We start from the raw sequence: 13976 nt of genomic DNA, 5'->3' as shown, positions 1-13976 counted from the left end.
GCTAAGTATATAACATTCAAGTCATTAGAAGAGAAATTACTGTGAAGCTAAGCATAGAGAATCCCACTCTTCTGGATAGTTAATTAACAGATTGCAAGTGTAGTACTTATTTGTTCAAACTTGCTTGTTGCACTACCTAACCCTTCCTTATCTGGGGGAGGAAGATAGGGGTGTTTTTTGTTTTGTTTTGTTTGACTCACGGATTAGGAGTCTGAGAAGAAAGAGGCAGGTCAGTGATTTAGGGAGGGAAATTGCAAAATACTTGGGAATGAGAGAGGTAAACATAACTCCTATTGGATTTGTTTGTGGCATTTCAAATGCAGTGCAAAATGATCATCTTGTTTTGTTGTATGAACAAATATTCATTCTTGTTTGGAAGTAAAAGCAGCATTAAGCACATTTACATTGTGCTCCAGGCAAAGTACCTGCTCCAGGTGTGTGGCTGGTGGGATGGCAGGGGAATCACATCTAGCACAGCTGTGCTAGGCAACAAGCATTGTTTACAGCTTTGCAAGTTAGACAGAACTCTAAAATCCAGGGGATTCCAGTGCTTACTTTTTCTGTACTGTGTGCAAAAAATACGGAGAAGAATTTATAGGCTTCACTGAGCATCTGAATAGGTTAAGATTCAAGTGTAACATTTTAGCACGTAACCTCTCAGCCTTCATTTTTCTTCAGATGCTGTAGGGATTAGGTGGCTGTGCTGTTTGGGGATGTGCATTACAGTGTATTTTGTGACTACTTTAGATGCGTGCCGCATCTTGTAGTGTGCTATTCAGTGAATGCCTGGCAGGAATCTATTAAAAGCACAAGGGAAACCCATATCCACATCATCTTTTCCATATGAGAACATTAGCAAATGGAAACATCAACAAAGCATGTAACTAAAGGAAGGGGACATGCAGTGGGTGGGGAGGAAGAAAGTCATGAGCTGAGAAAAATGCAGTGATGTCCTGTCTGTGAGAAGGGATAGGAGTTAAGAGGGAGGGATGGCCACACATAATTTGATAGCAGCACCCTAACTGAGGTTCCTTTGTCTTCACATCCTGGTTACAGGTGCCTCATACCATGCTTACACCTTGCTAATAAAGAATGTGGGCTGGTAGGGAGAGCACTGGGGGAGGTTTTGTATGAAGATGTGAAGGCAGAGGGCAGACCAGTGCGGGAAACCACTGGACATCTTTATAGAGTAAGAAGGAGATAGTGGCAGCCAGGATGTATCACCAGCAGTACAGATGACAACAGGGTTAAAATAGCTTTGAAATGTACACCAAAACCTGAAAGCGCAGCAGAGGCTGATAAAATATGTAGCAGAGAAAATGCTAAGCAGAGCTGATAAGAGTATCTCGCGTGTCCTAGGAAGGCATGTGCATGACACGGCAAGAGCAGGTTGTGCATCTTATAGTGATATCAGGAGCTACTACCAGCAGATGAGATTCTAGGGGCTGGCACTAATGCAGAGGTTAACACATAGCAATGACGCTTGGTTGGTTTTTTTTCTCCCTGTAAGGTTCCTGTAACTCTTGCCATTAAAAATAAAAAAATTAGGTGATGTATTTTATTTTCTTTATCTGTAGCACCTTTATAAAACATGAAGAGTATCATTATCAAGATCAATCAATTTTTTTTTAATGGAGCAGTTGGAACAGGGTGTGGTAGTGCTTAATTAATTAACAGCATTATTTTATACCATGTGCACACATCCTTGCAGCACCATTCTTAGGAAGTGTGTGGGAGAGGAACTACCCACGTTACAGCAGAGAGGTTGAAGCAAGAGATGTGTAACTCACCAGAGGTCAACACTAAGTCAAGTGTGCCTTACCCAAGGGCTGCTGGACTCATTCTTGCCATCTCTTTCATTGCTACCCTTGCTGTAGGGTTGGCTCAGCTGTTTGTGTGGCAGCTGCTGACCCATCATGGTTTGCAGTCCTGCATACTAAGATAGGCACCAATTTCTACATACTTCAATGCAGTAAGCTGTAATTTGTGATGGTTCAGCAGCTGCTGGAGGAGCAGCTGAGCCATCCCTTCTGTGCAGGCAGAAACCACTGTAGTCACCCCTGCACGAGAGCCAGAGGGACGGACACACAGATTACATACGAGATAGAAAGTGACTTGTTTCAACAGCAAAAACTTGCAAGATCATTCTAAAAAATGCAGCTCTGGAGGATGCTCACTGCCTACTAGCATAAGAGCTTGCTCTCTGCTCATAGGAAGCAAAGGGATTGTTTCCAGTGTTGAAACTCTTAATTCTTGTCTGGAAGGGACGTTGTACGCACAGCTGTACAATCTAGTCCTTTTAAATATATGCTATGAAATTTCCTTGGTAAGTAATCTCTATCATTGCAGTAATACCTATCTGAGGGTGAATAGGCACACTCTTAACTATCTCATTTTCTTGCTAGGGTTTTGTCTTGGCAGCTCTTATTGTCAGAAGTGCTTCCATTCAGGGAAGCTAAAAATGGAGCTGTAATTTATCCCAGACTCCAGCTTGACAGCCTCTTTCCTTTTTCTTTCAAGCATTGCTTTCAGTGGGCTCATTTTTTTTTATGAAGTGCGTTATGGGCTCTAGAGACCAGAACCTGAGTGTTGGAGGAAGGGTTAACACAAAACTCAAAGTGAATGCATCTGTCGTGCTTGCCACCACGTCTGATTCAGATCATGCTCTTTTTCAACAGGTGTATGGTTTTTGTTAGGGAGATTGCAGTCTTGAGATGCAGAGGGAGAGGATCACTGTTTATAATAGCATATTGAAATTAACCATTCATACAGTAAAAGCATGATTCAGATTTCCACCATTCATACTATTTAATAGAGTAGTAGCACAGTTATTGCTTCCTTACCCAAAATAGTGTTCTTCCTTCTTGCTCCGCTTCCTTCTCACCACCTGCTCATACTAAATGAGAGCTGCTAAAGAGAATACATAGTGAAAGTTTGACTCCGGCATCTGTGCCCATCTTTGTGGCACGGGGAAGGGATTTTTTGCCTGCATGTGTGGAAATAGCAGGAGGGATTGCAAGTGAGGAAATAGATGTTTTCAATTATTTTAAAATTATTAGGAGACAGCGTCATAGGGGAGAGTTTTTTGAGATTCTCTGATGCCGATGTTGATGCAAATGGATTGCAGAGGGCTAATGATGTACAGAGCTAATGTTGATGCAAATGGATTTTCTGTTCATATTTGGAGACAGAGACATCTGAGAAGAAAATGAAGACTTCCACTTGTTGAAGCAAGTTAGCCCTGTGCTTTCTCAGTCACATCTCACACGAAGGTTTTTGATAAAAGACTGTGAGTGCTAAATGAAAGCAGGTCAAAGACAACAATGCTCTGTGCACATCCTTCTTCTGTCCTCAGCATGAGTCACCGGTGCTGAGAATTTTTGTTTTCTCTCCAGTTGCTGGGTCTAAAAACATGGGAAAATACAGTATGCACCCTCCATACATGTTAAATGCTAGTGTGCTGGTTCTTGCCTTCACTCATCTAATTGCTGTAAACAAAATTAATTTGGAGTACAGACGAGGAGCTCTGGCATAGAGGAGCACTGATCTGACTGACACTTTACTTGGCAGCAACACTGATTTAGACTTTTTCCATCTTCCTTCCCCTGTGCCAGTGAGTAAGTTCGTCTCCCTGCACTGTGCAGTCATTTATTTCTGCAGCTATTTTTTAATCCAAGTCACTGCCCTGCCTTGTAGATGACCGTGCCATCACAACTTGGGGAATGGTTCTGCAAGAGCAGCGTGCAGCTGAATGTGAGAGGAGAGGAGGCAGGGGCTCCTTCAGCTAGTTTTGTTGCTGACAAGTGTCTGGAAACACCAATTCAAAGTGGTTTTTTTCTGGAATTTCTTGGCTGGAGGGAGGAAGAATTGTCACCAAAGCTGAGGATGGTCTGGGTAGGCAAACTGTGAGTGCCTTGTTGGAGATTCTGTACAGACAGCACTGTATACCCAGTGTCTGCTCCCTTTGCACCATGCCCTGGCTCATCTTCCAAACTTTTGGGCTATGGATGCACCTTCTTTTGTCAGAGAATCAGAAGGCTTTCAGTGCCTCAGCTCTGTCTGTGTTGTTTAATAGCTGATTCCTGTCACTGCTCTGCAGGTCCTATCCCCATCCTTTCCAGCCTGCTGTCAGCATCTGCTCTTCCTGCTTGGCTGTATCTGTGCCCTCGAGTTGCTATTCTCTGAGCATCACTGTAGAAATTGTCTTTGCAACCAGGAGTGTGACAGTAGAAGATCAGTTGTGCTGATTTCCTGACCTCAGCACTACCAACATACTGAGAATACTGAGTCCAGTTTCAGGCCTGCCAGCTTAAGAAGAGTGTTAAGTACCTGGAGGCAGTCCAGCATGTCAAGAATATATAGGGAGCAAGACTAGAGTGCTTTTGATGTGTTGCAATGTGCTCCACTTGGGAGATCAGCAGTAGAATGCAAATAGCTAGGAAATTGGGCACCCTGACTTGGAACCATATTGTAGAGTTCAGTTTGAGCTGAAAGGGACCCTTAAAGGCCATATGGTCCAACTCCCTGCACTGAACAGGGACACCCACAGCTCCATCAGGTGAGCCTCATCTAATCTGATTTTGAGTCTCTGCAGGGACAAGGCACCCGCACCTGTCTGTTCAACCTATGCCAGTGCCTCACTGCCCTTTTCATAAAAACTTTTTTCCTTACATCTAATCTACATTTCCACTCCTTTAGTTTGAAGCAATTTCCCTTTGTCCTGTCAGAACAGACCCTGCTGAAGAGTCTGTCCCCTTCTTTCCTACAGCATCCCTTTAGATACTGACTTCCTTGATCATATAAATGCTTTGTATGTATAGAAAGGCTTTATGAAGATATAAAAATATAAGGAGATATTTACATGCACAAGGTAAATATAGCAGCCACCTCCTTGCTGCACTATGGTGTACTACACGTACAGTTTTGAAATTTAGCAAAGATGAAATTTTGAGGTTCAAAAATTGCATTTAACTTCTTGATCTTTGGATTTAGGCGAGTAGTTGATGGATTTTATCTCAATGATCACCCCCACTGCACTTACTCAAGCTCATTTTTTCAGTATCAATTCTGCTGAGTTCAGAAAATCCTCTGATCAGGCAAACAAGGGCAGAAGTGATAAAAAACGAAGCACCAATCTGTTTTGGCTCTGGATCCATGCTGCATAGCTATCAGGTGACCGGTAAGCTGTGCAGAAATGCTGTCTCGGTGCTGTTGTAAAAGGTGATATGTCCAGAGACCTGGAGATGGAGTGAGCAACAGCAGATCGGTTCAATCACATCTAGCTTCCTTGCTGCCTGCCATGTGCAGGTAGTTCTGCAAGCTGCTGCTGAGCCCTCCTACGTGGGATGATTGCACCGAGAAAGCCGAGACAGCCCATGCTCTTCCTTCAGGTAAAAACTTGGCAGGAGAGAACAGACGTTAGCTGAAAAGATTTCTGGGGTTATTTCAGTAACTGCCGCTTCTAAGACATAAGGTTGTTTGCAGCTAAATCAAAGCTGAGCCTTGCTTTCTGCATATTCCAGTTGGAATGAGTACTTTGTGATGAAAGAAAAAATAAGACTTATTCTGTGCACACCATGTAATTACAGTCCTGGTGCGCCGAGGTGTGGGATGAATGCCTGAAAAGGGTGACTGCTTGGGAGGGGAAGGGGGGAGACGGTCTGCTTTGGAAGAAGAGAGATTGTTTGTGACCTGGTCAATGAAAAAATCTGCAATGCACCAAACCTTTCGTGTTCAGGAAAGATTTAAGAAATATGCAGGATTTTGAAATAATACCTTTCCTGCAACTTCTAACAAAACTGTGCTGGAAAGAGGGCTCTCTTCCATCACTCAGCCTTGCCTGTAAAGCGTATCTGTTAGATAGGGAGGTTGGAGAAATGCAGTTAACAGCTCCCAGTATCTCAACCTTACAGATTTGTGACGTGTTTTGATGAAAGAATTTTCCCCACAGCGCTGTCTGCTCTTTCACTGTGTTGCAATGTGCAAATTACCTATCTCCTGTCAACTCTCCTGCACGGCTGGGATGCAGAGTAGGGGCTCTGGGGGAGGGGAGTGGTTGTGTGTGTTGTATGCCTACTCACAGCACTATCCCTGGCAGGAAGATGGATACAGATGTGTTGACTTCACTTGTTTGCAGCTCTTTGGATTTGCTTGATTTGGGCTTGCATGGGCATGTTTGTATATAGGGGCATAAACATACATGAGAGAGATTCACATCTTCCTTTATATAGACCTGGGGATCCAAAGGATCAGATGTATCTTTTAAATCAGTATCCTCTGTGTTGCTGCTTCCTGCAAGTCTTTTGTATCAAAATTCTACCTTGAAAGGCACCCAGCAGCTGGAAGATGACTGGGAGCAACACAGCAAGCGCTGCTCTGTACTTGTGTTGTTCATCACAGCTCCGTGCTGTGTTTGTGTAAGTCTCCTGTAAAATACAGCTGCCTTTGAGTATTGTTAAATTACTGCAGAGCTACATAGAGAAGCACCTACTTCTCTATGGTTAGAAAACTTTGGGAAAAGCCCCAAAGTAATCTGAAATTTGGACTATGCGCAGTGCAATTTGCCTGCCTTGGAACGATGAGAGGAATCGAGAAAGCTCTGCTTGAAATTAAAACAGGCTCTGGGGAGGCTGGGTATAACCCAGATGCCTATGTCTCAGTGACATTCCCTCTGGGCAATTGCAGTTATTTGTATACAGAAAATTGCCAAGCTGCTGTCTTTTCCTTCTTGTCTAACCCAAGCAAAGCCAGAGGATTTTGTTTTGTTCTGAACGCTGCTGAAACTTTATTCCCTTGGCCGCAGATCATCTGTGCCGAGAGCCAAGTTTCGTCATGAAGCAAATGTTATCTGCTTAGATCTTAAACCTTTTTAGAGCAGAAATTAACAGGGGTATGAACACATAGTCTGAACTCTCTCAGATGGCCACGTGCTCCTTTAGGGTTTGTTTCTTGGAAACGTTGTTCTGCATCCCTGCCCGCTGCTTCCAGCCTGCTCAACAGTTTGCTTCAGAAGACTCGAAGGTTTTGTTATGTGAGCATGAATATATATGGTAGCTCTTGGGCCGTTTGGAAGATGTGTTGGCTATGTTCTAATTGAACCCCAGTTCAGTAGAAAGGAAGCTATCTTTTTCCTTAGCTTCCACATCCAAAAAAAAAAAAAAAAAAAAAAAGGTATTTATGAAATTCTTTAGGGAAATCTACCTTAAGTCGTGCATGAACTTACCGAGTGTATTGTTAAATGTTGTAGGCTTTCTTTTATAGCTGTTTGATCTTGTGGCAAAAAAGTAATTACACTCCACCCAACCGTGTATACGCTCCTTTTTTCCTTCAGTAACAACCGACTTAACACTTAATGGAAAATTAACCTATCTTCCTACAGCCTGAATTTCCTTATCTGAAGGCTTCTATGCAGTTAATTTGAACGTTGAGCTAAATTAAAAAAAAGAAGAGGTTGATGTAATTAAATCTGTTTCAGACTCCTAGTTCCAGTACTCATTGCTGACCGGTTTATTGCTTTAGCATGAACTGATAGATGCCAATGCAAATATTTATGATATCAGATTAGGTGCATCTCGCTTCAAGTTGGTATGAAATTAAACATACTAAATTTTGCCTGCTGCACACATGTGCGCATGCTCCTGGCTCCCTGCTTTGCCACCAATCAGTGAATCGGTTAGATTTCATGCAGTGAAATCATGCATATGTTCACATAGATATTGTTTTTATAGGATCATAGAGTGATTTGGGTTGGAAGGAATCTTCAAGATGATCTAGTTCCAACCCCCTGCTATAGGTAGGGATTCCTCCCACTAGACCAGGTTGGTCACAGCCCCTAGGTTTCAGTATGTGTGCTGAGCAGACTATTAAAAGCATCATGTTTTTTATCTTAATGAGTCTTGGAACATGGGACTGCCACTCGAATTTTTATTTCCCATGGTCGTGGGTTGTTTCTGGGAAGCCCAAACCTGTCTTTTCTTTTCCTGTACCTCCCCCTCTTCTCAGCATGTGCTCTGCACACAGCTATACTTTGGAGTTTCTTGTGACAAACTAAAGTGGACAGGTAGTGTTGGCTGGAAATGCACCATAGTAATCAATGAGCTGCCCTGCATCTTCTCTCTAGAGTGCTAAAAACTGAATCCTTACATTTTTGTTTTGCTCTGCGTTATGAAGGTAAGGATTGCTGTTGTGGCCCATGGCAGGTCTCCTTCTGTGCTTCTGATCCATTTAGGAGATTTTCTTCCAAATAATTAGCTCTGGCTGAGAATGCAGAACTTGGCTAAGAGAGCTACAGTGAGGCAAGAAATCTAGTGTCAGTTATACATAGCTTGCTACAGAAGTAATGCCTCCAATTTCTTTCCATGGAAGCTACTACAGATACAGATGACCCTCTGTCACCATCTGCCTTACAGCAACAAAAAGGAATGGAATGTTGGTGGGTAGGTTCAACCTCTACTGTCATCCCACCAACGTCCTCCTCTTACATCACAAGCCAACAATAAAATTACTTTTCAGGCAGCCCTTGTATATTGGGTTTTTCCATGTAGGGCCTCAGGAGATTTGTTTTCCATCAGGCAGTAATTGTACTTACTTACATAGCACTTTATATCTTGAAAATGGCCTATGAAGATGAGCTAATTAATCTGCACAATGCCTCTGGGAAGCATGCAAGTCAAGCTTTTAAAAAATAAATTAAAAAAGCAAATTTTACAGCGCTTCCTGTGCCATCCTGTGATATTTACACTTCAGTGGGGCATTGACATATCTCCTGTGGGCAAACTGCTATAATAGCTACACCAAAAAAGAAAAAGCATAATGTGTATGGTGGCTTAGTTATTAAATGAGACATATTCAGGTGTATACTGGATATTGTACTAACCTGCTGCTCCTTTTGTAATTGATTGCTCTACCACAGCAGAAGAAGAAAAGAATTAGAACTGTGATTTTATCTTCAAAAGAGACAAAAATGTTTCAGCAGCACGACAGAGGGATAATTCACTTAAAAGAAAAAGTAATAACGCCACAAAGGAAAAGTGGGCTATTGAACTCTACTGGAGTTCATCATCAGCTCTTCTAGCAGGCACCTCTGTGTCGCAGGCAAATCCCTGATTCCCTGAAGAAGCCCTGGAGATGGAGAGGACTGTAAGTTCTAGTGGTGATTAGTGCCCATTAAGATTCAACTCGGTGTCCAGTAAGTGCTTCTGGCTACAAGCTAATAATTCCTGATGTATGGTTGAGATTGCTTTATCTTGTGTATTATCCAGCAAAGAACTGATGCTTTTTTTTCTGTTGTGGTTTTTTTTTTGTTTGTTTTGTTTTGTTTTCCTGGGTTTTCTTTGTCTTTCCATTTCAACTGCAATGGTTTGCTTGACTAGCAACCTCTTTTTTTCCAAGGGAGCTACATGTAGATTTGGTAAGGGTCTGACCAGGGAGATCACTGAAAAACTGAGTCACTGAGCTCCTCTTCACAGAAGGGCTTTCCCCACTTTTTGTTGATGTGTAGCAGGAAAGTCTAAAGCAGCGATCACCAACTTTGCTGACCCCAGGGTATCAGCGTGATTCAAGTAATGAGTGATGAGTGCTTTGCTTTTTCACCCAACTTCGTTACCCACTGACTGTAGCAGGCTCTGGAGAGGACTTCCCGTGGGCTGAATGGTGGGAGTTGCCAGTCTAAAGGCTGGGAAAACCCAAAGGAAGCATCTAGAGGCTGGTCTGTAGGGGCTCACCATTGGATTAGTGCTCTGGTCTTCCTTGGACCATGAGGGTGAGGCGTTAACCGTTCTGCCCAGGACTGAGTGGGAAGGACTGCAGTGGTGCTTTCTGTTGGGTTGTAAAGACTGTGAGTTTTGGAAGGGATGTTGCATTCCTTGCATTGGTAATGCAGGGTGTGGTGGGCTGACCTGGGCACCCAGCTACTCAACAAGACAAGAGGAGAAAATAAGGTTGAAAAGCTGGAATGACATGATGAAGGTTGCAGTCTTCTGGAAGTAACATCTAGTCCTAGACTTCCAAAATTGCATTTCAAATACCTGAAACTGAGTAATTTCTGGAGTACTTCAAAGTATCAGTTAGTAGCTTTGGGTTTTTTCCTTTTTTTTTTTTTTTTTTTTTTTTTTTCTCCCCATGAAAGCGTTAGAACCCTTTGAAGAGACACACAGACCCAACTGCAGCATTACCAGTCCTTAATTTTTCCATCTCTTCTATCATGCTTTGTGGTATACATGAATTGTCTGATGTTGCTCCACCCTCAGCAGAGATGCTTTTCTGTGGTGCTGTGAATGTAGTTGGTTAAAAAAAACAAAACAAAACAAAAAAAAATCCGCTGTGGAATGAAATGTTCTGTATAATTACTGCAGTATTTGTTGGCTTTCTTTTTTTTTTTTGGTGAGGGAGAGGAGATTGCAATCGTTCACAAGCGGTTACTGGTTTTTGCCTGAATCTCGATCAGCTGAGGTCATGAGGCTGTTTTGCCCTCCCAGTTCCAGCAACTGGACATTTCTAAGCAGCTGGTCAAACGGATCTGAGTGTTTATGTTGCTGTACTGCTGTCACTGACAGGTTTGGGAGGTCCTTTTTTGGTTTTCCTTTGAGTTTTGAGTTGCAGTTCCATTCTAGTGCTTATCTTTGCGCTACGGTTCAGCATTTCGCTTTAGAGAGCAAGGGAGCAGTTAGATGTTTCTATTCTTTAGTTAGCATTCAGCGTTGTTTAAGTAGGCCTTCAGAAATCTCTTTTTCAAGGTCTGTGCTGTGCCCCACTTGCAGATTTCTCACGTGAGCTTTGATGAAGCGTAGGGTGACCAAAGGTGCTGTTTCTTCCAGGGAATGGCTGCAACAATGATATTCCCAAAGGAAGTACCCAAGTGGGAACTGGAAGAGAAGGAGCAGTGAATACTACGTTACAAAGTTGGAGTAAACCAGTTCAAATTGCTCTCCTGCCTGCACCCAGCACACCGAAAGCTGCTGGTCTCGGCTCTTCACAAGCAGTTTTAGCCAGTTCAGCAACAGGCTGGGCAGCTTTGCATTCCTCCTGCATGCGTGCTTGCCTGCTCCAGTCCCCGCCTGGCAGGTGGGATCTGCTGGGAATCCAGCCCTGGGCTTTTACACTGATCCCACTTGACACACTGCTCTCAGCAGGGGCTTTTCAATGTAGGAGACATCATGATGGCGGCAGTAAGCAAAATGTCCAAGTTTCTGCTTCTGCATCTTTAAGAGCAGCTTTTGTGTTTTTTCGAGAGCAATGTTACACCTGGAAGTTCAGCTCTTGGCCCTTGTAAAATAAACAAGGAAAGAGCTCTGAAAAAGCTTAACCATTTCCAGCTTAACCAACAGACTCAACCAGAGCCGTAAATCACAGTAGGAATTAACAGAAACAACAACAAAGGCAGCTCAGGATGCAGAGAAAAGAAAAGTTTGCCTTCTTTCTTTTTAAGTGCATCTCAGGGCTTTGTGAGAACTGCATACTTCCTGGCTGTAGAATGGTTGAAGTGGGGCAGTGTCTACAAGCAAAGTTGGGGTTCAGTGAGGCACGTTTGGAGTCACAACTACTCGTTCATCTGACAAAGTCGTGTTTTCATCTTGACTTCTTGCAGTCGGGAATGGCTTTCAATGCTACCAGCCTCTTAAGTTTCCCTGCTGCTGCTTTTAGGCTTGGAGTCAGCTGCTCCAAACCCCTGAGTTTTCTCAGCATCGGGCGTGTTTTTGCTTCAGAGCCGTCTCCTCCTGCCCACACCCCCTCCCACTCCACCCCAAGTGCTGGCGCTGGCTCTGCGCTCCCCCAGCCACCCCCGGGACAGGGAAAATGAAGCGTCTCCCCATCCTGTGGCTGCGTGTGAGGGGAGGCGAGCCACCAAGGGCAGCTATTGTTCCACTAGAGCCAAGGAGCTGAATAGAGCTGCTCGTGCTCCACGGGCTTCAGCTCTGGCTTTTCTGCATTCCAAACCGTCTGCGGCAGAGAAAACAGAGCAGGAGGGAAGCATGCAGAGGCTGTGCTGACTTTCTGCTTGGCGCGGTGGTGGGACCATGGTGGAGGGAGGAGGACTGGAGCGGAATGCAGCTCGCAGGTGAGATCATTCCTGACATCACCGTGCAGATGGGGATGGGGCTGCTGCTGCTGTCCAGTCAGGCAGGATGGGGCACATCAGTGTTATGCTGGAAGTTTGAAGTGACTAGCTTGAATGTAACTAGAAACTTCAAGGGTTCTGAGCTTTTCCTCGCTGCTTATCTGTATCCACCTTTTCCATTTCAGTTTCATGCATAGTGTTTTTTAAAGGCATACTTGCATGCGTTTAAGTAGTTGATAGAGAGAAAATGGATTACTGGTACTTTTCTGCTGGCTGGCATGGAATTGAGGTGTGTTAGTATTCAACCCTCACACAGATGAGAAGGAAGTTTGTGTGGTGGATTCCAAAGTTCAGAACGTGGCTTATTGCTCCTTACGTTGTTGGGTTGATAGTCTCTCCCTCTCCCTGAAAGGCTTTATTTACCTCCCATATATCACTACATGCATGCTGTTGTATGATGTCAGGTCTCTGGATGAGGCCAGGCATCCCTCATGATGGTCAGCTATGGGAAGATCTCTCAGGGTTTACCTGCTGCTGGCACTGTGTGATGTTTCCAGCATGTGATATTGCCAACCTTGCTTCCTGTCCTCCAGTGAGCTCTGGTAAATCAAAGCAGTTCAAGCAATCCTACAGGTTGCTCATAAATACATGAGGATTTGTTTTCTGTACAGTAGAGCTGTGTGCTTTTCTAACAGCCTTTGTCTTAAGATGTTAAATTATAGCAAGCTGGAAAGCACTTTATTTTCATGCCTTTTGATCTAGTTAAGATATTTTTCAGAGACTGCATAAGCAGTAAGTGATACCTACCAAAACCAAGAATGGAAACTTCACAGTTAATTTTTTTCTGCCTTAGAAACAGCTTTTAATAGGTACTGATTATGAAGTCCTTCTTTTCCTTCTCTCCTGTAGACCAGGGAGAATACTAATTTGCTGACTCGGAGGGACTGTTTTTGTTAGCCTGAACCGATGAAGCTGTGTTGCAGCTGCTTTTGAATTTCATGATTAGAAAATGAAAACCTTCTGCCTGAGCCTTTTTGGGGCAAACGTGTATCTTCCCAAACCAAGCTTTCAGCGAAGTTTAGAAGGATTCCTGGCAACACAGTCCTGGGCCCTTTCAGGTTTAATTTAGGTGATCTCAGGGGGTTGCCAGGAAGTACCCTTTAGAGTTTCCAATCTGTGGCTCTGGGCAGCCTGATCGGGTAGTTGTTGACCCTGCTCATGGCAAGGGGGTTGTAACTAGATGATGTATGATTCAACTCAGGCCGCTCTATGATGATTCTATGATATGGAATTGAAATCACTGGGGATCTCTTGAAGGCAGATGTGAGTAGCAGCGCTTCAGATTGTTCATGTTGTGCCTGGTTTTACACGGTACTCTAAGGGTGCTCTTGCACTGTCTGTCTCTAAAATGTGGGAAGGGGAAAGATGCATAATTCTGATGAATGCTTGAGGTAACTTCTTTCAGAGAGATCCGTCATTGCTCTTTAAAGTCCATGGGAACAAATCAGCCTCATTTGCATGTAGGTGGGAGGAAGGGGCATTCCGGTACACTGAGGCTTGACCTGCTCACTGTTGTTCTCTGATAGCTGGGGGTAAGCATAACATGAGCTGTAGAGTATAGAAGTCAGAAAATTACGTGATGCAGGAGAATACAATGAGAGGGTGGTGTTAGTAAATGGCTTGTTGGAATCAAGATACAGATCCATTTTCTAGCCTGTAGAGGTACGTACCTTTTCAAAGCTTTAATTCTCCACAAAGGGAATACTTCCTTTTATCTTTTATCCAGATTTCCCGACTAATTGGTATCAAGCAGCACAAATGTTTTTTAGGAGAGCTAATAATGGTGGGATTTGAAGCTGGGACAATGGCAGAACAGAGACCTAATGATCCCATTCCACTTAATTTTCTATGTGTTTGGGTG

The 13976-nt window shown here is 43.6% G+C and overlaps 1 protein-coding gene across 1 annotated transcript in view; it reads left to right on the top strand.

Moving 5' to 3' along the window:
- Window positions 1-13976, top strand: part of RASAL2 (RAS protein activator like 2) — a gene marked incomplete at both ends in the record, with an annotated part of 149142 nt that overhangs the window by 75805 nt on the left and 59361 nt on the right. The window lies entirely within an intron of this gene.

Source organism: Tetrao urogallus, assembly GCF_951394365.1.
Source record: "Tetrao urogallus genome assembly, chromosome: 5".
NCBI lineage: Eukaryota > Metazoa > Chordata > Aves > Galliformes > Phasianidae > Tetrao > Tetrao urogallus.
The sequence above is the reverse complement of the archived record's forward strand: the minus strand, read 5'-3'. Positions and strand labels throughout refer to the sequence as shown.